Source organism: Lagenorhynchus albirostris, chromosome 2 (genome assembly GCF_949774975.1).
Source record: "Lagenorhynchus albirostris chromosome 2, mLagAlb1.1, whole genome shotgun sequence".
Lineage (NCBI taxonomy): Eukaryota > Metazoa > Chordata > Mammalia > Artiodactyla > Delphinidae > Lagenorhynchus > Lagenorhynchus albirostris.
This window is the reverse complement of record NC_083096.1, coordinates 161,963,274-161,988,892: the sequence shown is the minus strand read 5'-3', so window position 1 is coordinate 161,988,892 and position 25,619 is coordinate 161,963,274. Positions and strand designations below refer to the sequence as shown.

At 56.7% G+C, this 25,619-nt stretch overlaps 1 protein-coding gene across 2 annotated transcripts in view; it reads right to left on the bottom strand.

Moving 5' to 3' along the window:
• Positions 1-14,278, bottom strand: part of SDC3 (syndecan 3) — a 38,144-nt gene extending 23,866 nt beyond the window's left edge. Inside the window, exon 1 of one of the 2 annotated variants that reach the window (XM_060140798.1) lies at positions 14,200-14,278. The gene's annotated coding sequence lies outside the window, so the exon portion shown is untranslated. Of the gene's footprint in view, positions 1-7,657; positions 7,790-14,199 lie in introns of those variants that run through there. The other variant, XM_060140797.1, reaches the window with a different exon arrangement.
• Between the last annotated feature and the right edge of the window lie 11,341 nt (positions 14,279-25,619).

The following is a 25,619-nucleotide window of genomic DNA, read 5'->3' as shown; positions in this document are numbered from 1 at the left end:
TTGCAGGGATAGAGGCCTCTCATGACCACTGCCCCCACTACAAACACTACTGGTAACCAGCCCTGGGCAACATGCTGCACTCTGAGCCAAGTAAACCCGAATTCTTGAAGCTACCCCGCGGTGCAGTGGTTACCATCCGGCTTACAGAGGACACGGGCGAGCTGCCCAAGGTCACCCAACTGACGAGCAGAGGTCAAAGACAGACCCCAGCGGGGCTGCTGCCCAAACACCATTATCCCAGCCACCCCTTAGAGACTCACACACATGCATCCAGGGAGGGGAGGCGGGGTTGGGAGGACTCAGCCCGCGCAACCTCGGCGCACCTCTACGGCACCCTGGGTAGCGGGCGTGGCCTTGCCTCCCACAGCGTGCTGGGGACAGTCTCACCTCTGAGCCGAGGCCCACGCTGACCCGCCACGCCGCAGGACCTGACAGCTTTTCTCAACAGAAGCACTGCAGACCCCTGGGCGGGACAGTTCTCCAGGCCCTGCAGCATTTAGCAGCCGTGACCTCCACCCCGGGAAATGCCAGCAGCACCCCCATTACGGTGACAACAAAAAGTATCCCCGTGCATTTCCAAACGCCCCAGGCGCTGATACCTTCAATGCCCAGCTCAGGCCCCACTTCCTCCCGGAAGCTTCCCCATCCCCCTCCCTGCTCAGGACCCCAGATTCAGCGTCTCCTGGTTGGGCCTCATTTTCCCACTTAGTCCAGCAACCCTCTGACCATTAACAGTGTTCCCAGAGACCAGAATCCCTGGACCGCCTCATACTGCGGATTCTGACTCAGGGCCCACAGCAGGCAGGTAGTTAAACGAAGGGACTGCCTCCCCTGGCCTCTCTGACCCAGCTGTCACTTTCCTTGGGGACACACAGCCACACCCCTCTCCCTCCTCCCCAGCTTGTCTGTACCAGGGTTTGGTAAATCACACATAAATCTCCGAAAGAACCCAAGTTCTGAGCTTGCAGCATCACTGGAGGTCATGCAGAAGACAAGCTCTGAGGCCCTCTGCACCCCACCCCCAAGCCCCACCTTAATCACCTCTAAGGAGGCCAGATGAGCAGCTGCCCCTTTGACCTGCGCTCCCTGGACTCTGGGATTAAGCGCTGGGATTAAGGACGGACACACTCCTGGTCGCTTAGAGCTCCCGCAACATGCATGTGTGCATGTGTGTGTACATGCAGCTGCACACACGTGAGCACACTGAGGGGCATTTCTGGGCATGTGTACAGGTACACGCGTGTGTGTATACCTTCAGGTTGTCTTAGGTGGGCTCAGATGCCTGTGCAGGCCTGGGTGTGTTGGTGTGAGTACAAGGGCCGCATCTCTGCGAGTGGTCCGTGTGCACCTGGCAGAGTGTGTCCCTGTCTCTGGGTGCCTGTGTGCGTTCAGGTACGTTTGTGGGTCTGTGTCTCCACGCGTGTGCACAGGACAGGGTGTGGGCTCAGGTCTACCTGTTCTTTCACGTACACAGATGGGTCTGCACGTGCACGTACTTCTACCTGGGCATCAACCCCCCCCACCCCGAGGTAGGAGAGCTTCTCCCAGCTTCATGCACTGTTCTCCCAGGAGCTGTTAGTACTGTGGCCACCCCAGGTTGTTGGCAGCAAGCCCCCTAGAGCTGAGAAAGTGGAGAGACAGCAACTTGGGGGCTCCTGACTCCCCTGGCCTGAGTCACTAAAATAGCTGGTGGCAAAGGAACAGGCCACAAATGCCCCTACCTTCCCAGACCCCAGGGCCCCCATGCATCAGCACAGACACACAGTAACACACCACAACACACGCATGCACCCATAAACCCAGCCCCTCGCCTGAACCTAAACAGAAACATGGCCTTAGCTCCGCACGGATAAAGGATCACCCTGGGTGCCACCACAGACTTGCAGACGGTCCCCAGAACTCAAGAGCCGGAACCGCCTCTTCTGGAGCTGAGATTGTCCCAAACCAGCCTCCTGGCTCCCCCGCCTCACGGGAGAACAGGATTCACCCATCCAGGGCTCAGCTCCCAGGGGCCACCCAGGGACCTGCCCTGGGGGAGCTGTTCTGCCTCTCAGTGCTGGGGACCCTGAACATCCAAGCTCCATCTTTGGGCTTGGCATCCTCATCTGAACAGCAAGGTGAGGGGCTGACTTCCTGTGGCCCTTTGCCCTTGAAACTACACTTCTGGAGGGGCGGATGAAGGGAATGGGGGGTTCCAGGCCCAGAGGGCAAGGAGTAGAGTCGTCCCTCTAGCCCTGTCCATAAACACCCCCTCAGCCCTCAAGACCCCTGTCCCCCAGGGGACTCTTCGGTTCCGGGCCCCTGAGTCACAGCCGGGACCCGAGAGGTTCCCATCAGCCCTGAGGAGTGAGTACGGCAGAGGCCTCGGGGGAACCAGAGAAGGAGAGGGAGAGTGAAAAGGATGGGAGGGAAGGGGAAGAACAGAGGGCCGCAGAGGAGGAGGTGTGCAGGAGGATGGCCGGTGGAGGGAGATGGAGGGCAGAGGGGGACGATTTCTCATAACCAAGCCTGAACCTCCCGTAAGGAGGCAGGAAGTACCCTCTTGCCACAGTGCTCCCCGCTGCCAGCCTCCACTCTCCTCTTCTCCAAGCTCGGGGATCACAGGAGGAGGGGGCTGGGGAGAAAGGAGGAGATGGGACAACAGGGGAGAACCAGAAGTGAAATAGACTGAGGAGGTTCGAAAACATGAAGAAGGAACAATGTAGCAATGTCTGAATTGGGGAAATGAAACAAAGTAATATGTGTGAAGCTGACCAGGGAGATGATATAATGGGGGGAGTAGCTGCTGCAACAATGTATCCAGGTGAGGGCTCCAAGGAGGTAAGGATGTAACCCTGTGGGGAGCCACACACTATGAAGGAAGTAACAGAATTGGGGCTTAGCAAAGAATCCTACAGCTTGTAGAAGAAGAGCAGTGCCTGGGAATCTAGAACAGGGAGACAGGAGAGAAGGGTCTGAAAAAGGGCTCACTGTACCTGGGAGCTGGGAGAAGAGGCTGGTAAATGATTCCCAAAGAAGGGGACATGTGTGCTGGGTTTTGGAGGATGAGCAGGAGTTTGCTGGAGAAGAACAGTCCACAGAGAGTGAACACCATGTGGCAGACATGAAAGCAAGAGAAACAATGTTGTGCTCTATACCCAGCAAATAGCCAGGAGTCTTGGGTGGTAGAAGGGGGTCAAAGGGATGAGGCTGGAGAAGCACACTGAGTGCACTGAGGGGAATCAATTCAGTATAGAGTCTTGGGCATGAGGGCAGCCGGTTGGGTCAGGAAAGGCTTCCTGGGAGAGGTCAGTGGGAGCTGGGCCTGCAGTCTAGGCAGAAAGAGACAAGTAAAGAGAAGAAACGTGGTACAGGGGATGGTGCCCTGCCTAGGAGTCAGGAGACATAGTTCTTAGTCCCAGCTCAGCCACCAACTTGCTGTGTTACTTTGGGGAAGCCATTGTACCTCGCTGAGCCTCGATTTCCCCATGGGCAAAACAAAAAGGCTGAACTAACAGCTCTCAGAAGACCTCACTATGACTCGAGAGCATTCCTTCGGCCTCGGTTTCCCCTTCAGGACAATGACAAGTTGGACAACAGTGTTTCCAAAGGCCTTCCAGCTGAAATCATCTTCAGTCCTCTGATCTTTCCCCAGCCTGGGCTGGCCTCAGTCCATGGCCCAACCTGAACAGAAAACATGCAGCAAAGAAGCCCCGTGTGGAAGCCAAGAGTCCCAGTCCCAGCTCGGGGCTCCCCCAGAGCGGCCACACAGGCTCACCCAGCAAGGCCTGACTGGCCTTAAATTCATCCTCTCGGGGCACCACACTTTACAGTTTGCAGCACACGTGGTAGCATGGAGCAGAGCTTGTGCATCAGATAGTACTCTGAGGCTAGACTGTTTGGGTTCAAATCCTAGTAAGTGTGCCACTTACTAGCTCTGTGACCTTGGACATGTTTCTTAACCTCTCTGTGCCTCAATTCCCTTTTCTGTAAAACCAAGGTAATAATGGTAGCTCCTTCATAAGGTTGTAAAGATTAAGTGAGCTTTAACTTTTTTTTTTTTTTGGCGGTACGCGGGCCTCTCACTGTTGTGGCCTCTCCCGTTGCGGAGCACAGGCTCCAGACGCGCAGGCTCAGCGGCCACGGCTCATGGGCCCAGCTGCTCAGTGGCATGTGGGATCTTCCCGGACCGGGGCACGAACCCGTGTCCCCTGCATCGGCAGGCGGACTCTCAACCACTGCGCCACCAGGGAAGCCCTTAAGTGAGCTTTTCTACATAAGACATTTGGCAGAGTAACTTGCACATGGCAGGCACTCAACAGGCATAATTCAATATTAACATCACCACATCCATGCTCTTGCTGTCATCCCATGCCAGCCCCTCAGTGTGGGGCTGCACCCATTTTACAGACCAACATCCTCTACCTTGAGGATGGAACCCAATGCCTTGGTTTGGACTCAAAGCCCACCTTGTGAGCCACTGGAGAATTCTCCCATGCTGAGGCCCTCTGGCGTTCAATTGTTCAGCCCCAAAACACCCCGTGGCACAGGGCCAGGCACCCAGGAGGTGACCAGCGAATGTCTGTTAAATGTAAGAAGCAATACACTCTCATTAGAAACAGCATCACCTACAGCAATGGCTCTTCCACCCCAAAGGGAGGTATGTTCCCATCTCCACACATGTCTCTCCCCGAGCTGGGACTTACTACCTTTAACCACACTTCGGTTCCCTAACATACCATGACTTTTCCCACCTCTGAGCCTTTGTCCACCTTGATCCCTCTGCCTATCAATGTGCTGCCATCCTTCAAGGCCTGGAACAAAGGACACCTCCTCCATGGAGCCCTCCCTGATTTGCCAGAGCCAAAACCAACTTCTCTTTCCCCTGACTCACTTCCTCAGCCCCTCATCTAACTGGGAGCTTCCTGAGGTCAGGGAGCAGGTTGAGCCCCCTCAGTGTTCCTAGAGCTCAGCACAGGCCAGACACAGAGCGGACAGCAGTAAACAGTGCCTACAGTGACTGGCAGGTCAGCAGCAGAACTGGGACAAGAACCTAGGCACTGGACTCCCTGCCCAGTTGCTCCTCTCTGCCCAGGAAACCAGACTCACAGCCCAGCCTCCAATTGGCCTGGATCATGTCCCAGAGGCTGGGAAGGAACGTGGTGCTCAGCGCGATGGGCAAGGAAAGGGCCCCTCCTACCCTGGCCCAGGAGGAACCATAGACAGGCCACTTGAAGGAAGCAGGCCTCCTATCCTCCCCACAACCGAGCAGGTCTGCCCTCCCTTCCCAACTGGGCTACCCCAGGTCAGGCCCTGCCCTCTCCGGCCTCTGGTCTTTCTGTTAGTTCCTCAAATGTGAAGACTGGAAAGGCCCCTGGGTCACCCAATCCAATCTCCCCACTTTGCAGATGTGGAAGTAGAGGCTGGGGGGCAGGGGGGGTAGCTGCCCATGGTCACATGACAAGTCACCTCTCAGATTCACCTCTGAGACCTAACAATCTTAGGGAAAATATAATCATTGAAATAAGTAAAATAAAAGTAACTATTCAGGGCTTCCCTGGTGGCGCAGTGGTTGAGAGTCCGCCTGCCGATGCAGGGGACACGGGTTCGTGCCCTGGTCCGGGAAGATCCCACGTGCCGCGGAGCGGCTGGGCCCGTGAGCCATGGCTGCTGAGCCTGCGCGTCCGGAGCCTGTGCTCCGCAACGGGAGAGGCCACAACAGTGAGAGGCCCGCGTACCGCAAAAAAAAAAAAAAAAAAAAAAAAAAAAAGTAACTATTCAGGAGCAGCTTCCTTTTAACTAGCTGCCAGCTCGTTAACTAGCTGCACCTCCCCCAGCACTGCTCCTAACCCCAGCCTAGTGAATGAGGCATTATTGGCCCATTTGACAGAGGAGGAGAGTAAGGCTGAGTCAAGGAGTCGCTTGCCCAGGTTCACGATGCTTCTGTGGCAGAGCTGGGATTCGAACCTGTCTGGGGGAGGGAGGCAGGGCCTCCTCCCTGCTTCTCTTCAATGCCTGCCCTCACAGCACAACACGCCTGCCACAAACCCACCAAGCAAGGCTCACCGACAAGAGGCAGGACACACGCAAGATACACCTGCACACCCACAGCCCCCAGCACAGGGCCAGGTAGAGAGCAGGTGCTCGATCAATGTCTGCAGAATGAACCAACTAGTCCATCAAAAGACAGGCCCGGTGCCCGAGCCCACGCAGCCCTGAGCCTCCTCGGCCTGCCCGATGCCCCCAGACAACATGGCATCTCAGGAAGCGGCCTCCAGCTGCTTGCTAACTGCCTCACCTGGGGCACACTGCTTAACCTCTTGGGCCTCTGTGTCGGCATCTGTAAAGTGGGGTAACAATACCTACCTCATAGGGTTGTGGTAAGAACTGAGATAAAGCATGTTAAGCACTTGGAACTGTGCCTGGTACGCAGCACGCACTCTCTAAGTACCGGCCACTATCACTGTCACCATCACCATCAGGCCTGGCTCCCTGACAAGGGAGCAACTTCAGGGCAGGAGCCAGGTAGAATTCAGCTGCAGACACCCTCACCCCACCCTCAATGGCAGCCTAGCCGTGAGGAGGTGGCAGGAAACATGTGGTAGGTGAGCAAAGGGCTGAGACAGACATGGGCACCCACCCCGGCTGTGGGCCCTGGAGAGGGTGTCAGTACATGGATGCTGCCAGGCACCCCAAGAAGCAAGAATATCCTTCCCCTGCTCCCACTGTAACAGCCCCCCCGCCTCTCCAGGAGCTTTGCCTGCTCAGTCCCCACACAGCCCCCCAAATCCCACCTCAGGAAGGGAAGACAGGCCTAATGAGCCGCCCACAGTGCCCTGGTGCCTGCAATCGAATTGGCAATCAGTTTGCTGCAATTAGATTCCCCAGATCCTGCTCGCGATTGATTCTAAATTACCCTTATTAAAGTCTGGGCCGGTGAGCAGGGCTTCGGGGGTGGGGGCAGGACAGGTGGGGCCTGGCTGGCAGCTCAGGAGGTGCAGAGTTCTAGGAGGGCTTGGGCTAAGGCTGATCCCAGGGTGAAGCAAGCCCATGGCCCAGAAGCGGGGTCCAGGCCCTAACTAGCATCATCCCCCACCCCACACCCACTCCTCAGATTCCTCCCCAGCCCCCCAAGCCCCCAGCACTCATCGCTCATCTCAGAAGACCCCAGTCCTGAAGGGGTGCGATAACACGGTCAGCAACAGCGCAGCCAGAACCCGGAGTAGTTGAAAAGCAACTGAACACCCAGCTCCACCCATGCCCAGCCGTGTGAGCTCTGACAGGTAGCCTGACATCTCCAAGCCTCACCAGCGTCAGAAGGCTCAATGAGACCACCTCCCCAGTCCTTGGTCAAGGCCCCAGGCCATCTCTGGGCTTCGGGACTCCCATCTGTGAGACAGCAGGCTACAGGCTGCAGGGCTGCGGGGCCGATGGTCTCTTTAGGGCTCTCTCACCCCTGAGGTCCTATGCAAACAACAACAGTCACCTACTCTGGGCCAGGACCTGTGTGATGAACGGAACACAGCCGAGGTACTCCCCAGCTGGGAGGAAAATGGGAAGAGCCCAGTGTCACCATGTCCATGGCTATATCTCAAACAGCAAGGTCTCTCTGGGGTTCCAGGACTGGAAGCGCGGGCCTGAAGAGTCATCAAGTCCAATCTTCTGCCTCCAGACTTACCCACAGGCTGCCAACAGCTCCAAAGAACCGAATTCCTCATGAACTCAGTACCACGAGGCACTGGAAAGTGCTTCCTCTAATCTGGCCCAAATCCTGCCTGCTGCAATTGGGAGTCCAGGCCCACGTTCTCCCTCTTAGGGTAGCCTGGCGGCGATTCTGCTTTGGGTCATCCACGATCGTTCAAACTTGGTTCCCAAATTCTCCACCCCCAAAAAGCAATTCCTCGGTGAGATCAAGAAAGGGACAGGACCGGAGCCTGTGCTCCGTAGCGGGAGGGGCCACAACAGTGAGAGGCCCGCGTGCCGCAAAAAAAAAAAAAGAAAGGGACAGGAAAAGAGCAAAACCAAAGCAGGTATACGGAAGAGATCGCTCTTTGCAGGAGCAGAGCCCACTTCTCACCAGGCACTTTATTATTTTGTGTTGTTCATTCTCAAGGAACTCGGAGGCAGAGGTATTCTTAGCTCATTTTAAAGAGGCAACTGAGGCTCAGAGAGGTTAAGTGAACTTGCCAAGATCACATAGCCAGAAATTGGCAGAACCAGGACTTCAACCCTGGTCCAGTTGGCTCTGGGGCCCCTCAAGCTGCACCCTCAGGTTTGGCGACCCCAAAACAGACATAGCACGAAGGCCCAGGTGGGGACCCAGGGGTGGGAAGAAGGCAGACCTCAGCCAGCTGGGGCACGTAGAACCCTCTCCACCTGGTATGAAAGGCCAGCACAGGCATTCCCTGCCCTCCACCCTCAGCAGCCAGGTAGGGAAGGGGCCAGATCACTTGTCAGGGGCCACCCTCACCCCATCCCCCCGCTGGGCCCTCAGCCATTGCCGCTCAGACTCCCCCTGTAATCACGGCTTCCTGTTTGGCGCTGAGACTGGGCCTGGTCAGTGGGGGAGGGGAGCAGACACCCCTCTGGCCAGGGCCTGCTCTGGAGGGAGGGGGGCCGGAAGTGAGGCCTACCCGGCCTCCTGGAATCTTGGGAGGCTGGGAGCCAAGGCAAGGGGAGTGGGTGTCAGCCAACAAATATTTACCAGGCGTCGGCCTGATGTTCCCAGGATGTGGTGGAACGTTAGGGGGGACAGCAAGACAAGCCAGGTGGTCTGGGACCAGCACAGACCCTGCTCGCTGCTTCAAGGGGCAGTTGGGGAGTGAGCACGGGGCTGGACCCTGGGGCAGCCTCGGGCTCCAGTCACCCTGCCCCCCACCGCGGACACAAAATCACAGGGCCCCAGCAGCTGGGCTGGAGCCCAGAGCCACAGGGCCTGCGTCCCACACAGAAGCGATGACCGCACCTTGGCGCTCAGACCACAGGCCCACCCCATACGGCCCCCTGGCGCCTCCGAAGCCACGGGCACACACCTTGGACCCAGCAGGACTCTGCCAGCCTCACTGTCACCCCAACTCACCTCCAAAGTAGACAACACAAAGCCCCAGCCTGGGCTCCAAAGTTCACAGTCCTGCCTTCCTTCCTTCCTTCCTTCATTCATTCACTCATTCATTCATTCAAACCATTCAATTCTGGGCCAGGCAAAGAGTTGGACTTGGGGGTTCAGCAAAGAACAAGGCAAACACAGAGCCTCCCTAAGGCGCTCATGGTCTATCAAGAAAGTATTCTGATACTTCTCCTGACTGCTGTGTGACCTCCAAGTCACTCCCCCACTCTGAGGCTCAGACACTCAGGCCAGAGAAAACCTTAGGTGCAAGGGGGCCAGGACTCAGGGATGGGGTGGTAGGGATGTACATTTGGGCTCCACACAACTTTCTAAGGGCCAGAGGGGATTAAAGGCAGGCCTGGTCGCCTGTGCAGAGAGTGAGCCCACACTGGGGGCAACCAGTGTGTACAGGGGGAACGGTGGCTTTTTTAGACCCCTCTCATTCTGAGGTTCTAAACATTTCCCCTGTCCTGTGCCATGATCACATGATCCAGACACAAGCCCCCGCACCCCCCCAATCTTGTTGACTCCCGGCACAGTTTATAAAGCTCTCCCTTGACCCGTCGCCCATGACCTTCAGAATAGCTCGTTTACAGATCACAGAGCCTTGTGAGGCAGTGGAGGAGCAAGGGCTCCAGGGCCAGACCCGTCCCCCGCCCCATGCAACATGCCTCCAAGGCTACAGTGAGAATTAAATGAAAAAAGATAGGAGACATGCCCGGCCCAGAGCCTGGCAATGAGCAGGCATTCATGATACAGGTAATGTGGGCATAATTTGCGGGTAAGGAGGGCCCAGAGAGGTAAGTACCTTGCCCAAGATCACACAGCAAGAGAGGGTAAAATTAGGACTGCGGCCCAGTTCTATTAGCCTGCCAGGCCCTGGCTCAATCCAGCTCTGCCACTTGCCAACTGTGTGACGCTGAGCAAATCACTTAACCTCTCTGTGCCTCAGTTTTCTTCATCTGTAAAATGGGAGTTCTAACAATTCCTACCTCCAAAGATTATCATGAGGATTAAATGAGCCAATGCATGTAAAGTGCCCAGTGGGCAGGGCTCTCAGTATGCTTTAGCTGCTCTTTGTATTATTAAGCCCTCAGAGGTGTGGAAGCTGCCTCCCAAATCATGGCCTCAGCCACTGCCAGGCTCACCACCTCCCATCCCCAGCTGTCTCAGTTTGCTCCAGCCTTCAGGAATCCTATTACAGCCCCTTCTAGAACAACCCATCCCTCTCCCCGCAAGCAGCTCTGGGGCATGGTCCCAGCTCCAATGGGAGGGGCAGGAGGGAGGCCTGCAGCAAGACCTGGTTTCTAGGGGAAGCTCTGTCTTGACTCTCTCCTCTCCACGATGCCCCTCTCATCCACCCCACTTCTGCCCCAGCATTTTCCAGATGTCAAGCCCAAAGCTGTCCCTGCCCCAGCGCTGCCCTGGGGCCTCCCAGGACCCCATGCCCCAATCCATGGGGTAGGAGCAGCCATTTGTTTTCAAAAGGCCACACTGCTTTTTCTCCAGCGGAGGTCAACCCCACACCAATCCCCAATATGAGGGAACGAGAAACACACTGAATTTGTAGCTGGGGGCACTGTGCTGCTCCCCAGGGAGCAGAAAGCACCAGGTTCCAATCCCAACTCGGGCATGAGAATGGTGTGACACACACCCCCCCCGACCAATAACACCCCTAATAATCATTGTATACATCAAGTATTTGTCCCCAGTTGACAGGTAAGAAAGCTGAGGGTCAGGGCAGGCTACAGCTTGCTCAGTGTCACATGGCAACCATTTTTATAGCTTAGCTTAAAACCTCCTCCTCCAGGAAGCCCTCCCTTGCCCTCCGGGCTCCCTCCTGGAAAGGCCCCATCTCCTGAGAGCTCACTGGCAAGCTGTGCTCAGTCTCCCCAAGGAGATTATTTTCTCATCACAACACCCCTGTGAGGCTGGCACTGTTATTGTCCCCATTTTACAATGAGGACGTTGAAACAGAAATCCCTTACCCAAAGTTTCTGTCCCTGGAGCCCCTGCCACCTTGGGTGCTAACAGCAACAGATCCCTATGGTATCCCTGTGTCAGGGCCTGGCCTGGAACAGTCTAGGGGTCCCCAACGTTTAATTTTTAAAGTGAGAACAATCTTGCCCTGGCAACCCAATGTTCACAGTCAACCAGAGGAGCTGGAGGGAAGAGGAGTAGGGAGCTCCTGGATACCTGAAATTGTGGGGGTGGGGAGGGAGCAGGAACCACCAGGCATGGGGCTGGGGATTCAAAAGAATTCCCTGATTGATTTCCCCTTCCCATGGTCCCTCACCCTACCACCCCCCATCCCTACCACATTCCCAAACACAGAATGGCAACCTTGTAAAAGAACAAGTGAACACTTGCTGAGTGTTACTATGCGCCAGGAACTGTGCTAAGAGCTTTATATGTTAACCCCGCTCATTCTCCTCTTCTCCCCATTTTACAGAGGTGGAAATGAAAGCACAGAGAGGTTAAGTAACTTTCTCAAGGTCACAAAGCCACAAAACAGTGAACTCCCAACATTGGGAATTCAAACAAGGCTAAGTGACACCTAAATCCCTTTCAGCCCTGAGCATCTAAAGAACACTTTTCAAGCTGAAATTTCCAGGATCCCCACACTCTGGGTCTTTCTGGGCAGTGACTTAAGTACAGCAACTGAAGCGGCCCTGAAGGCAGATGTCTCTCAGAGTCATAATTAGCTGGTCTCTCAGGAGAGGACTCCCAGAGCAGATGCCAGGACACACATGCACACACCCCAACTCACCATCTGCAGCGCGAATGAGCCCCACTACTCCTACTGAGGCCATCCTGGAAGCTGCTGCTACACACACACACACACACACACAACACACACACACACACACACACTCCTTTTCAAGCTGGTGGGCACCTAGGTGTCATCCTGCCCTTCCCCTACCCTGAGCCAGCCACTGCCCATCCCAGTGATGTCCTGGGAGGCCCCCGCCACGGAGGCGGGGAGGCCACTCCTGGAGCCATCCTGGTTGGGGCTCTTCTGGTCTAATCTCAGTCCCTCCTGCTGCAGGCATCACCCTCCTCCTCTGGTGTGCCTCCCTGGCCACTGGTCACCACCCATTAACCCTTTGCCTCCCAGGCCAGATGAGGTGACGTCCCTGCTCGGCAGCCGGGCCCCTGGAAAGGTGTGAAGCCTGGAGAGGGATGCCCCCCTACCTCATCCGGAGCCCCACCCCTCCTCTCCTCTCCTCCAAGTCAAGCCCACCATCCGAGCCTCCAGGCCCAGACCCCGGGGGTGCGATTTACCTGCCACCCAGCACTGGGTCGGAGCCACACCCACTCTACCTCGGCCTCAGATCCAGGGGCACCCTGCCTTATCGGGGCCCTTCACCTCCGTACGCTCATTTAATTCTTTCCACCACCTCACGGGGCACGGATTACGAGCCTTGTTCTATGGATGAGGAAAAGCTGTTCGGCGAGGGACGTGACTTGCCCAGGGGTCACCCAGCTCGGGATCCTGCTGGGCGGCCAGGTCTAAAGCATGCTGTCCGGTGTCCCTTTCATTCATCACACACCAAGCATTGACTGAGCTCTTCCTGTGGGTGAGCACACACATCCTCTCATTTAATCTCTCAGGAGGGTGTTATTAGCCCCGTTCCACAGAGGGGGAAATGGAGGCTCAGAGAGGTGAGATAACTTGTCCAAGGTCACACCACGAATCAGGGGAGGGATCAGGATTTGAACCCAAGGCTGTGGGATTTCCACATCTTTGATTTCAAAGATGGTCTTCCACAAGTGTAGCTGAGAAAGTAACCCAGCTGCTAGGATGGGCTGGGTCCCTGTCCCTCCCAGGGACCTCTTTTCCTCACCCCACCTGGGGAATAACTGGGGATGAGGCACCCAGCCCACCGGGCCCCATACTCAGCCCGGCATTCAACACTCCCCCCCCACCCCAGCTCATAGTCCCCAGATGGGAAAGGCTGAGGAGTAGCCTGCCTGTCCAAGATGCAACCTCTGAGTCTCTGCCTGACCTCCTCCCATTTCACAGACTGGCCAACTGAGGCCCAAAGAGACTTGCAGTGGAGGAGTAGACACCCGGGGCGGGGGGTTTGCCTGAGAGGCCTGGGTCCCTCTCAGCCTGGGGAACGGGGGACAGGCATAGCTCCTAGAACCAACCAAGGGGATCAGGCCTAGAAACCCCCCAGTTCATGCCCAGGCCAGGCTCCAGACACGTGCCCATAGGGAACTCACTTGGGACCTGGGTCCCTCAAAGGGGAGGAGGTGGCCTTTCCTCCTGCTCCCCCTGATGGAGCTGGGACTGAGCTCAACCCCACGGCTGCTGCGGTCACTCAAAGGAACACCCAGGGGTCACCTCATACACATACATACTCACCGCTACCTGCACACTCGGCCCCACTCAGGGGCGCATGCTCCACGCACGGGGTAACCCATGCACCTGCCAACACACGCCTGCACACACACTCCCATGGGCTGGAGCACACACCCACCACAGAGATCTCCCCCTCAACACACTCACCTCTTGTAGGCACACACAGCATGGCCAACAGTCCCCAGCCCGTCTCCGGCACACACCGTGCACAATGGGTCACCCTGACACGACCACACGCAGGTAGGGCACGATGGCCCCCATCCATGGGGACGGACTGGTCCTCACGCCTCATCCTTCACCCGTGCACACCCCACAGGTCCCAGCACCCTCCACGGAGGTGGCCACACACGCGGTCACACTCACCCACCCCCTCAGGTCACCTTCACACAGGTCCCCTTCACCCCTCCCCCTCCCCGGGCCCCCCTGCCCTCCCGCCGCGACCCTCGGAGGGAGGAACCTAACGCACACCCTCCCCCAGCAGGGGGAGGCGACCCGATTCCCTAAAAGTGGCCGCGGTCCGGGCACACCCACGAAGCAAAGCCACGTCTGCTCAGACCCGAGACACGCCCAGCGCGGCCCCGCGCCCGGACCCCAGGCCGCCCACGGGGAAGGGTCCCGCCCCCGGGGAAACGAGCCCCCGGGGAAACGAGCCCCCGGGAGGCGCGGGCGGCCAGGCACTGGACCCCCGCCCCCCCCCAGGCCGGCGCGGCGCGCAAGCCGGGGCGCGGGAGCGGGAAGCACTCACCCCCGCGGCGCGCCCCGCCAGCAGCAGCAGCAGCAGTGGTGGCAGGAGCAGCCCGCGGGCCCCCGGCCCGGCCGCGGCCCCGGCCCCAGCGCCAGCCCCGTGGGCGGCCCCGGCGCGGTGCGGCGGACCGGGCTTCATGGCGGCGGCTGCGGCGGCGGCGGCGGGCGGGCGCCTTTGTTCCCGAGGCGGCGGCGACGGCGGCGCGGCCCGGCGGCTGGCCCGGCGCGCTCTCGGTCGGCGCTCCGGCTCGGCGGCCCGGCTCCGCCCGGCAGCTCCGCGCCCACGACCGCCGCGCCTGCAGGAAGCGTGCGCCGCCGCCAGGCCGCCCCCAGCGCGGGAGGCGGGGCGGGGAGGGGCGGGGCTGGACGCTGAGCTCCCCCCGCAGCCCGGGCCGCCCGGGTGCCCCCGCGCCCCACACGCGCCCGCCCGCCCGCCGCGGGATGAGGCGGGGGGGGGGGGGGGTACGTGCGACCCGGGACGGGTGGCCGGCCTCGCGGAGGCTTGCTCTGGGGACGGGGCCGTCGCAGGGCTTGGAGGGGAAGGACCCCGCGTGGGGATGCGGGGTACGACCCGGCTTGTCGGAGGGTCTGGGTAGATGGGTCGCATCTGCGTGACCATTAATACCCTCCCCGCTAACGACTCGGTTCACTGGCTCTCCCAGGACCCATCACCCCCGCCCTCAAGCCGGTCCACAGACGGGGACAGAGGTCATCCGAGTCCACTGGGCTTTGATGTCTCCACGGGTGGGCAACGGGAACTCAGATCAGGCGTGGCCCCCTTTGGGCCCTGTCACTGGGGTGGGCAGACTTGGCCTAGTGCTGCTTCCCCACCAGCTGTGTGACCTCAGGCAGGTGTCCCCAGCTCTCTGAGACTCAGATTCCTCACTGTAGGATGCAGACCCCCCTACCCCTGCCCCACATTCCTTTTCCCAAACGTGGTCATTGTGCGTTTCTCTGGTGCCTTTATCCCCACCTGACATACGATGCACTGCACTTACCCACTGGGGTCTCCCACCACTAGCACATGAGCCCCAGGAGGGCAACGGTTTGTGTCGTCTTGTTCACTGCTGTGTCCCCAGCACTAGCCCAGGGCCTGGTGCGTAGCAGTGGCTCAATACAAATTTGTTGAATCAATGAATGTGTTTCCCACTCACCTCCCAGTCACCCCCCCCCACCTGTTTTGGGAGAAGAAGGGGGTAAATATTTATTTAGCCCTTACCCATGCCAAGTGCTTTACAGGGGTTATCTCATCTCACCCTCTCAGTGACCCCATGAAGTAGGTGCTGTCAATAGTTCCACTTCCTAGATGGGAAACCGAGGCCCAGAGAGGGGAGGTTATTCGCTAGCACTGGCAGGCGGAAAGTCTTTGCCCTCAGCCCCCATGTCCCCACACCCAGCGCAGGGCCTGCCCTCAGGAGATGGGAAATCATTGAGCTGAAACTGGAACAATTCTCCCAAGGAAAAGGGAACTGAAACCAGGACTCACGGAGCCAGTAGGGGTGAGTGCCGGGTGGGCCGGTGGAACAGACTCGGGCACCAGCCATGATTTGGGGGTGTCGGAGGAACCTGGGCTGGTCCTTCAGGGGCCTTGAGAGGAGGTCCAGAGGACAAAGTTCAGCTCATTAGGCAGAGCTGCATTAGGTGTTCCCTGAAAGGGAGTGAGAGCCCCATCCCTAAAGGGTATGTAAGGCCAGGCCAGCTGCCCTTTGGCAGAGATTTGGAGAGGGAGGGAAACTTTCCAACTCTCTGAGATTCAAAAATTCCTAGGAATTCTGAGGTCCCAGCCTCTGGGAATCCCAGTGCCAAACCTTGAGGAATTCTGACCCTTGGGCACCTTGGGAAGATGGATGGAGAGGGGCTGATGGGACCCAGTAGGTGGGGAGCTGGTTCCAGTTGAGGCAGCACAGCTTGGAGTTGAAGAGTTCTGGCTCTGGGTTGGGCAGATACCTGGGTTCAGATCTCAGTTCTGCCAGTTGTGAGCTGGGTGACTCTAGATGAGTGAGTTTACCTCTCTGAGCCTCAGTTTCCCAACTGTAATATGGGAATAGTGACCACATGGGGTTCATTTATTCGTTCATTCATTTATCATCCAAAGGTAAAGTGAGTGCCTGTGTGTGCCACACACAACAGCGGCCCAGGGCCAGGTGCCAGGTTGTGAAGATTAAATGAGCTCTTCCTGACTTTGTACTGGGGGTTCAATAAAGGTGGCTGGGATGATGTTTATAAAGTAAGGGACCAGATGTAGGGACAGTCACCTCCCAGAGGGGCTGCTACAGACCCAGGGAACAGGCTGGTTCTGAGGAGCCCCCAAAGGGCAGAGTTGGAGCCAACAGGGTGAGGGTGGGGGGTATGAGACGCCAGTTGTCAGCTCTGTGCAAGGAAGGACTTTGGAACAGTTGGAACTGGCCGCAGATGGCAGTGACTACTCTGAGAGGTAGTGAGTACTCTGTCTTAGCAGGTATACAAGGCTCCAAAAACTAGCGATCAGGAAGGCCATTAGAACAGTCTCCATGCACAGGATGGGCCGTGAGCATGGCCCACCTTCAGAAGTTCCTGCCAGTTCTAAGACTTCTGGGGACGTTCCTGGCGGCACAGTGGTTAAGAATCTGCCTGCCAGTGCAGGGGACACGGGTTTGAGCCCTAGTCCAGGAGGGTCCCATATGCTGCGGAGCAATTAAGCCCGAGCGCCACAGTTACTGAGCCTGCGCTCTAGAGACCGCGTGCCACAACTGCTGATCCCGCGAGCCACAACTACTGAAGCCCGTGCGCCTAGACACCGTGCTCTGCAACAAGAGAAGCCACCGCAATGAGAAGCCCACGCACTGCAACGAAGAGTAGTCCCCGCTCACCGCAACTAGAGAAAGCCCGTGTGCAGCAACGATGACCCGATGCAGCCAAAAATAAATAAATAAAATAAATTTATTTTTAAAAAAAAAGACTTCTGGCAGCAGCAGCCCTCTTCCCTGACATCCTGAGGAGAGGGAGGGGGAAGATCTTTGGGCTGGGCAGGCCAGGAACGCCATCTGCTGCTCCTCAGAGATACCGGTCACAGCCCGAACTGAGCCAGGTCTGGGCCCCGCCGCTCTCATGCCACTCCTCACCAACCCCACCCCCCACCCCTCCATCCCCCCCATCCCCCGCTCTGTTCCTCTGGGGTTCACAGCTGCACACATTCACCGCATTCCAGCACCCGATGCTCCGTGTAGGTCCCCTCCCCCACGCCTACCTGTGCATTGGAGCCAAGTCCCCGCATCTCAGGGTCTCCCTCACCTGCCCTCCCCATCCACACAGGCACCTGCTGCTGCCCCCCTCCCGGCTCAACTCCCACGGCCCACTTGGCCCCTTGGGAGAGCCTGCCTGACTTCCTTGGGCAGGGCTGGTCTCCTGCCCTGGCCAGTGCCCATCCTTGCCCTCCCCCGCTTTCAGTCTCTACTGTCTGTCACCACCCCCCACTGAAGTGGGAGCACGTCAGTATCCCCAACAGACAATAATCACGGAACCCAAACAGAGCTGACTATATGCCAGGCATGGCTTTACAAAGTGCACACTGACATTATCCCCACTTTAGATGATGAGTCGAGACACAGAGAAGTTAGGAGATGTGTCCAAGGTCACACAGCTGGCGAGTGAGAGCTAAGCTCTTGACCCAGGGTCTTAATGGTCACACTGTAATGCCAGGGGCAGAGGTCTGTTGGGGAGTATTTGATGAGTGAGTTAAAGAGTCAGTGAGGGGATTCACACTGTCACATGGACACAACCAATTGGTGGACGCACTCAGATGAGCCTGGAAACCAGATAACCCCCCACAGGCATGCCTGACAGCCAGGCCTCACCACCCTTCCCAATGAGACCTTTCTCTGCCCTTGGCCAGGGCTCCTGGCTCCAACAAGGCAGCAAAAGGGAAGTGGAGGCCTCAGCCGGCATCTCTGAGCTCCAGGCCCGAGCTGCCTTATTTGGAGTTGCATTTCTGGGCCTGGCACACAGTAGGTGCTCAGTAGTGGTTGCCTGACGCCACCTGCCCCCGGAGGTTTGACTAAACAGACTGGCTCTTTGGAACTCACACTGCCATGGAATAATGAGAGCCAGGACCTCCTGAGGGCTTGCTCTTCGCCAGGCACTGTTCAGGGCACCTGCCAGGAGCGCTGTCCCTCACTCCTCCCCACAGCCGTGTGATCTGTGTACAACAAACACACTTGCCTCCCAGCTTTGTAGCCAAGAGGAGCCCTTCCAGCGGAGCCTGGCACACAGGGAGCACGATGCATTCGTTCGCTCCTTACTGGTTCCCCATTTTACAGTTGGGGAAACTGGGGCCCTGAGGGGCTGGGTGACTGGCCCCGGGTTACAGCCAGGAAGTGAGAGTGCTGACAGACCACTGCTGTGCCCTCCCCTGTGGCCACAGGGGACTCGGCGATCCTAACTGACCCTCCAGCTCAAGACAGTCACAAGCCTGGGAAAACCAGTCTTTGCCTCTCCTGGGCTGCCCCTACCTCCCCCCTGCCCCCTCTGCACCCTCCTTCTCCTATCGTAACTTCCAGCCTTGCCCAGGACTCAAGATGGAGGCCAGAACCCGGGTTTGCTTCTGAGAAAAGTCTGAATGAAATCAGTCCTGACGTTATTGACCCCGAAATCAGGAACCAAAGCAGGATTCTGGCAAGAAGGCTCTGATCTAGGGCCCACAGAGGGCACTTGGGGAGACGCTGGCTGTCTGTCTGCTGCCCCAGCAAGTATCACGGGATAAGCTGAGCGGCTGCTGAGGGAGTCCACAGGGCCCGGGCAACAGTGGGAAGGCTTGGCCTCCATCTGTGGGGGGCCCCCTACCTGCCCAGGGACCTACCTGTGTGAGGGTCTCAAAGGGCCATGCCTCGAGCCTTTGCTGAGCACCTCACCCCATGTTCTGGGCAAGTCCTTTCAAGATGAAGGGTGGGTGATGCCCCCCTGGCACACAGCTGCCAGGCATGGGGCCAGGATTTGAACCCAGGCCTCTGCTAGGTCTGTGAGCTGGGGGTTGCAAACTAAGGACCCAAAGGGTTCCCGGGAGGCCCCCTGAGTCAGGTGTGGGGATGGGGGAGGAAGTCTGATTTTGTTTGAGATGAGTGCGCGGGGGGCCTCACAGCAGGGCTGGCCATGCAGGAGGGGCAGGTGGATGCAGTAACCCTGTCTCCAGGTCAGTCCGGCCCAGGTGCCAGGCCAGCCAGGGCAGGGTGGGGGGGGCACGTGGAGGAGGAATTGCGGAAACAGCAACTGTTCCGAGAGAGGTGGGCTCTGCCCTCAGGCTGGGCAGGGATGAAAACAGGTGTAGGTCCGACTCTGTGGGGCCTGAAGCTTATACAATTTGAGGGGGTCACGAATACAAAATTAGGAACAAGGCTTTGGAAGGGGGTTGTGCCAGTGAGGGGCCCTGAAGCTTAAGCTTAATTAATTTTACATTAACTGTGAACAGAAGCCCACGGCCCCGCCAGATGCCATCCACAGCCTAGCAGAGCCAGCAGGGAGACTGGGCAGGGAGGGGCTAACCTCACTCTGAGGTTTTGGGTGTCGTGGAGGGAATACAGGAAGGCTTCATGGTGGTGGTGACGCCTCCGCTGAGCCATGGCGGGCCAGCCTTGGAGAGCGGGTGCTCTGAAGTGGTCACACTGAGGCTGCACCCACCCAGGAGGGAGGAGAGCTTCTGAAGTCTTGAGCTCGAGCTGGAGGCTTCAGAGGTCCTGTGTGTGGATGAGGCTGAGAAGATTCTGCAGGTTTGCTCCCTGTAACCTAGAATGACAGTACGTAGGGCCTGGAGCTGCTCTCCTCACTCCACCCCTTCATCTGCCCATCTCACAAGTAAGAAAACTGAGGCCTGAAAGGTAGAAGTGACTGACCGCAGGTCACGCAGTCAGTCTGTGGCAGAACCTAGGCTGCTTTGCTACCTGCCCTGGGGTTCGCTCTACCCACCCCCTTCTCTTTGACTGATTGCCCTGTTGTTTGCAAAGACTCTTGAGGTAGGACCCATCCCACAACCAAGACCTCATTCAAATCCAAGACCCTGACTCCTTGTGGCCCCTCTAGCCAGTGTAAGGCCACAGGGCTCAGAAGTGACTGTCGGGTTGGGGGAGGGGGGAGAGCCCAGGCCCAGGAGCTGTGTTCACACACCTGCCCTCTTCCCTTGGATGGGGGAGAGGAAGGAGAGAGGGGAAGGGTCAGCAGAGATGCTGAGGAAGAGGAGACAGCAGGAGGTGATGAGGGCACTGCCATTCCAGAAGCCATTTCACTCACACACCCCCGTTCCTGGGAATAAATTGCACATTTGAAGTCATTTCCCTGGAAGAAAAAAAAGCCTCTCTAAAAATATATTTTCTTTCTCACCTCATCCTGGGGCTAGAGCAGCCCAGCTGGGTGACAACCAAAAAAGCCAGTGGAGGAGAGTGACCTGGAATTGGGGAAGGTGGGGCGAGGGGAGAGTGAGAAGGATTGGGGGGGGGGTGGGAGACCCTCCTGCCCCAACACCATGGAATCTGAGTGAGTTCGACTGTCACCGAGATATTTCATGTGTCTTGTGGGGCTTTTATCTTTGAGACTCACAGAGGCTAGCAAAGCTCACCCCCATGTTCCTGAGCCCCTGCTGTGGGCCAGTCACAGATCCAGGTGCTAAGGGAGTTGCCATCCCAGGGCAGGGGGTGGGCAAGGAGCAAGGCCAGTTGGCCCTCCGCATCCTCGGGTTCTACATCCATGGACTCAACCAACCTTGGATGGAAAATACTTGGAAAAAAATTCCAAAAAGTTTCAGAAAGCAAAACATGAATTTGCCACACGCCGGCAACTATTTACATAGTGTTGACATTGCATTAGGTATTATAAGGAATCTAGAGATGATTTAAAGTGTACGGGAGGATGCGCGCAGGTTATATGCAGATATTACGTCATTTTATATGAGGGACTTGAGCATCGGTGGATTTTGGTATCCACAGGGGTCCTGGAACCCATCTCCCATGGATACTGAGGGGGCGACTGTAACTGCATTCACGTGGCACAGACAGGTCCCTGCTTCGTCCCTCACCCTCTGTGTGGCCCTGAGCAGGTCACTCTCCTTGCTCTGGGCCTCAGTCTTCTCATCTGCAAATGGATCAGACCTGGGGACACCAAACTTAATTCCCAGCTTCCTGCAAGGGGCCCTGGGAAGGGGCATGGCAGAGGGCAAGTGTGGGGGGGACTCTGGCCCCTGGGCTCTGAGGAGAGGCCTGGGGGATTCTGGGGTCAAATTCTGGCTCTGCCACTTCCTGGCCAGTGACCTGGGGCCACTTTTCTTCCCATGGAGGTTAAAGCAACTGCTCCCCTCTCCCAGAGTTTGAGGCAGGTGAACAACGTAACACAGGGCAGCACCCAGCTCAGGGCAAGACCCACAGTCACAACTCCATTATCCACTGTTTTTCAGTCATTCTCAGCTTGGTCCACTCCTGGCCTAAGGAGTGTGGGCCGGGGAACTCTCCACTGGGTGTGAGAGACGAGGCTGCGGCAGCTCCGGCACAGGACAGCTGTGGCTTCCTGGGAGTCCCTGGTGCAGCCCCACCCAAAGACATGTCTCTACCCTGGGCTCTGAGGAGCACCAGGAAGTTTCCCGGAATCCTGGTGAGGGGCAGCTGGTGGGGGTGGGGTAGCCAGGGGCAGAAACAGGCTCTCCAAGGCCAGGACAGAGCAGGGCAGCATGTGCCTCACTGGAGAAATGAGAAATGGGCCTTCCTGGGCTACACCAGTTCTTGTGCTGTGTATTAGTTATCTACTGCTGTGTAACAAATGACCCCCCAACCCAGCAGCTTAAAACAGCAATAAACATTGACTATCTCACCCAGTTTCTGTGGGTCAGGAGTTCAGGGGCAGCTGAGAGGGATGGTTCTGGTTTGGGGTCTCTTATGAGCCTGCAGTCAGGATGTCAGCCAGGCTTACAGTCATCGAAGGCCTGAAAGGGCTCCAGGCTCTGCTTGCAAGATGGCAAGTGTGACTGGCGAGTTAACCCCGGTCAACAGCAGGGGCCCTCAAGTCCTCATCATGGGCCTTGCCACAGAGTGTCCTACAAAGTGTCCCAGAGGAGCAAGCTGGAGCTACAGTGTCCTGTGTGGCCCAGGCTCAGAAGTCATACCCCACCCTTTTCATAATGTCTTGTTGCTTCCAGGCAGCCCTATTCCACGCAGAACACACAAGGGTAAGAACATCAGGAAGCCGGGCCACCTGGGAGGCTGTCTCCACATGAGGTAATAATTCAGTGCAATGACTTTCATGCTTAAAATTGTCCGACTTTGGAGGATAAATAAATAGTCACCCTTAGTGAAAATTCCAAGGGCCCCAAACATAGCAGGGAAAAATTGGAGGCAATAATAATCATAATAGTAACAGCTTTTATGTATGACTTGCCATGTGCCCTGCTCTGTGCCACATGCTTCCAGTGGGCCCTATGAAGCAGGACTATTATTATCCCACAATAAGAGGTTAAATAACTCACAAAGGTCACAGAGGGCTGGTCAAGCTGGGATTTGAAGCTAGGCAGCTCTGGGTCATGAAAAGACTTGGACATTTTCATTGTTTGAAAGCTTGACGCATAAGCCAGAGACGTAGCCCCCAAAGAGACACGAGGGCCTCGGATCACGTTAACAGAGGCATGGGGCCACCCTCCTCAGCCCCAACAATCTGACCTCATACCATCCCTGTGAGGGTGGCAGGGCTGGGCTACCATGCCAGGTGACAGTTGGGGAAACTGATTTGCCAGGGGTTACACAGTGAGGCAAAGGCAAAGCTAGGGTCTGTGAGCCAGATCCGTGACCATACCCTGCCATCCCAAGCCAGACGGAGGGAAGGAAGTGGGGAAGCTTAGTCTTAGAGCAGATGCCAGACCTGAGGTCTCTGGATGAGATGGGATCTTCACTCCGGAGCCCCTCCAGCCAGGGGAAACCATCCCAAGCCCTGACCTTGGAGCCTGGAGCCCTGACGCCTCTATAATGCTTTCGTTAGGCAGCAGCACCCTCATGCGGCTACAGCTGGCAACTACATGAAGTCACAGTTTCCCTCCCCACAAAATGCCTAACTACCCAGTGCCTCACACTTCTCCGGAAACCCAACTAGAGAGACGAGACCAGCTATCCCTGGAGCTGATGGAAGGTGGCAAGAGCAAGAAGGCAGGGACAGAGCACTGAACTTGGAGTCAGGAAACTTCAGATAAAATCCTTCCTTGGTTACTAACTCATTGTGTGTCTTGGGTCCCAAACACCTCATCTGAATAATGGGCTGATAACATCTACCTTACCTTACTCCCTCAGGCTTTCAAGAGGATCAAAGCCATCACAAATGTGAACGTGCTCTGTAACCTGTAAAGTCCTGTGACGAGGCAAAGGATTATTGTACAGAGTTTGAGGAATCCATGTTGGAGGGTCTCTGGAAGAGATCTAGAATGTGGCTATCTACGCGGCGGCAGCCCAGGACCTCACATCCTTGGGCAGACTCGTTAGCAGGTGGTAAAATGAGGAGGTTCAGCCTGCTCCCTGAAACCCACCCCAGCCCCAATCCCTCCCATGAGACACCAAGGGAAGAAGCCTCAGGCCGAGCACTGGCCTGACCCAGAGACTTGCATCAGAACCCAGAACCCGTCTCCGTATCTACACGATCAGGACCACCACACTTCCTGCAGGACTGTTGTGAGGAATTAGAGAACGTGTAAAAACCATCTCTTGGGTGCCTGGCACAGAGATGGTTCGTGACAAACGACTTTACGTAAATTTCTGTACATAATGGACAAGCATTGTTTTGTTCCCCAAAACCTGTGCACAGCCATTGGATGATTTTTTTTTTTTTTGCGGTACGCGGGCCTCTCACTGCTGTGGCCTCTCCCGTTGCGGAGCACAGGCTCAGCGGCCATGGCTCACGGGCCCAGCCGCTCCGCGGCATGTGGGATCTTCCCGGACCGGGGCACAAACCCGCGTCCCCTGCATCGGCAGGCAGACTCTCAACCACTGCGCCACCAGGGAAGCCCTGGATGAGTGATTTTAAAGGTAAAAAAACAATAAATACCATTCATTTATTATGCCAATGTGCCAGGCATTCTGCTAAGCCTTGTTATTTCATCCTCACAACCAACCTTGGACATAAAGTACTATTTTTCCCACATTTCACAGAGAAGAAAACTGGGCCTCAGAGAGATGACCCAGGTAAAGAAGGCAATTGGGATTAAACCCTGTATTTGTCTGACTGCAAAGCCTCCCCAGGCCTCAAAGACACAGAATGGAAGTAAGGCGCGGGAGGTATCACATATCTAAACTAGCACCTTGCTTTGTTACCACTAAAAACACAAACACAAAACATTACACTAAATGCTAAAGGGAGAGAAAAAACACCCAAATTACAAAGTCCAAGTATAAATAGTCCAGGTGGAAAAGCAGCAAACCTGAACGAGCGCCTCACACAAGTGCCAGGCACTTGACACGTTTATTAACAATTCCATCTTACTTCAGCTCCGTGAGGTATTACTCCAATCTTATGGAAGAGGAAACTGAGGCTCAGACAGGCAAAATTACCATCTCAAGGACACAAAAGACAGTAGGCCCATGGAAGGGAAAGAAATCCAAGCCTCCTGCTTTGCCTAATTTGTACATGGCCTCTGCAAGGGTCCAGTAAAACCATAACCAGCTAATGGCTATAACTTTCCATGACGTGATGTGAGAACCACTTCACATACACGATATTGCCTTCCATCAGTTTCCAGCAAGGGATTCGGTTAAACATTGGGTGAAGTAACACCAGCCCACACAATGAGTAGTGGGTGCCGTATGTGAACCCTGGTCTGATTCCAGAGCCACCTCCATCCAGCATGCTGTCTCCGGCAGGCCCACCAGCTACGGCCTGGGAAGAAGGTTGGGGAATGACCCGATTACAGTCACTAAGGCAAAATCAGGTCCTGGACTGGAAACCTCCATTAGCTCAGCTACCTTTCTGTCCCTTTCTTCCCGGGACCCACAGGGCCTGCTAGTGACCGTCCCTCACCCTTGGGAGGGGACCATGCAAAGTCCCTTCTGCAAGCTCCACTTTCAGCACCAACATTGGTCTAAGTTTCAGTGGTGGCTTTTTGCCAAAGCTGCTTCTGAAGCAAAGGTGGTAAAGAAGGGAAGGTGGGCATCTTAAGGCACAGGTGACAGGTACCTCAGTGAGCTAGAGCCTCCTGAACTCAAAGCTGGAAGAGGTCCCTTATGTGAGGCTAAGATGAGCAACCTAGGATAATGGGCCAGCCTGGGCCGGCCCTGGTGTGTGGGCCCGGAAGGGCAGGGTGTGGAGAGAAGCAGCCCAGACAGAGGAGAGGAAAGGGGACCTCAGGGCAGGGAGGCCTTGACAGATGCCTTACCTACTGCCCTGCCTCAGAAAATTAGGAGCCAACATTTGGTCAGGAGACATTTGTAATCTGTTGAA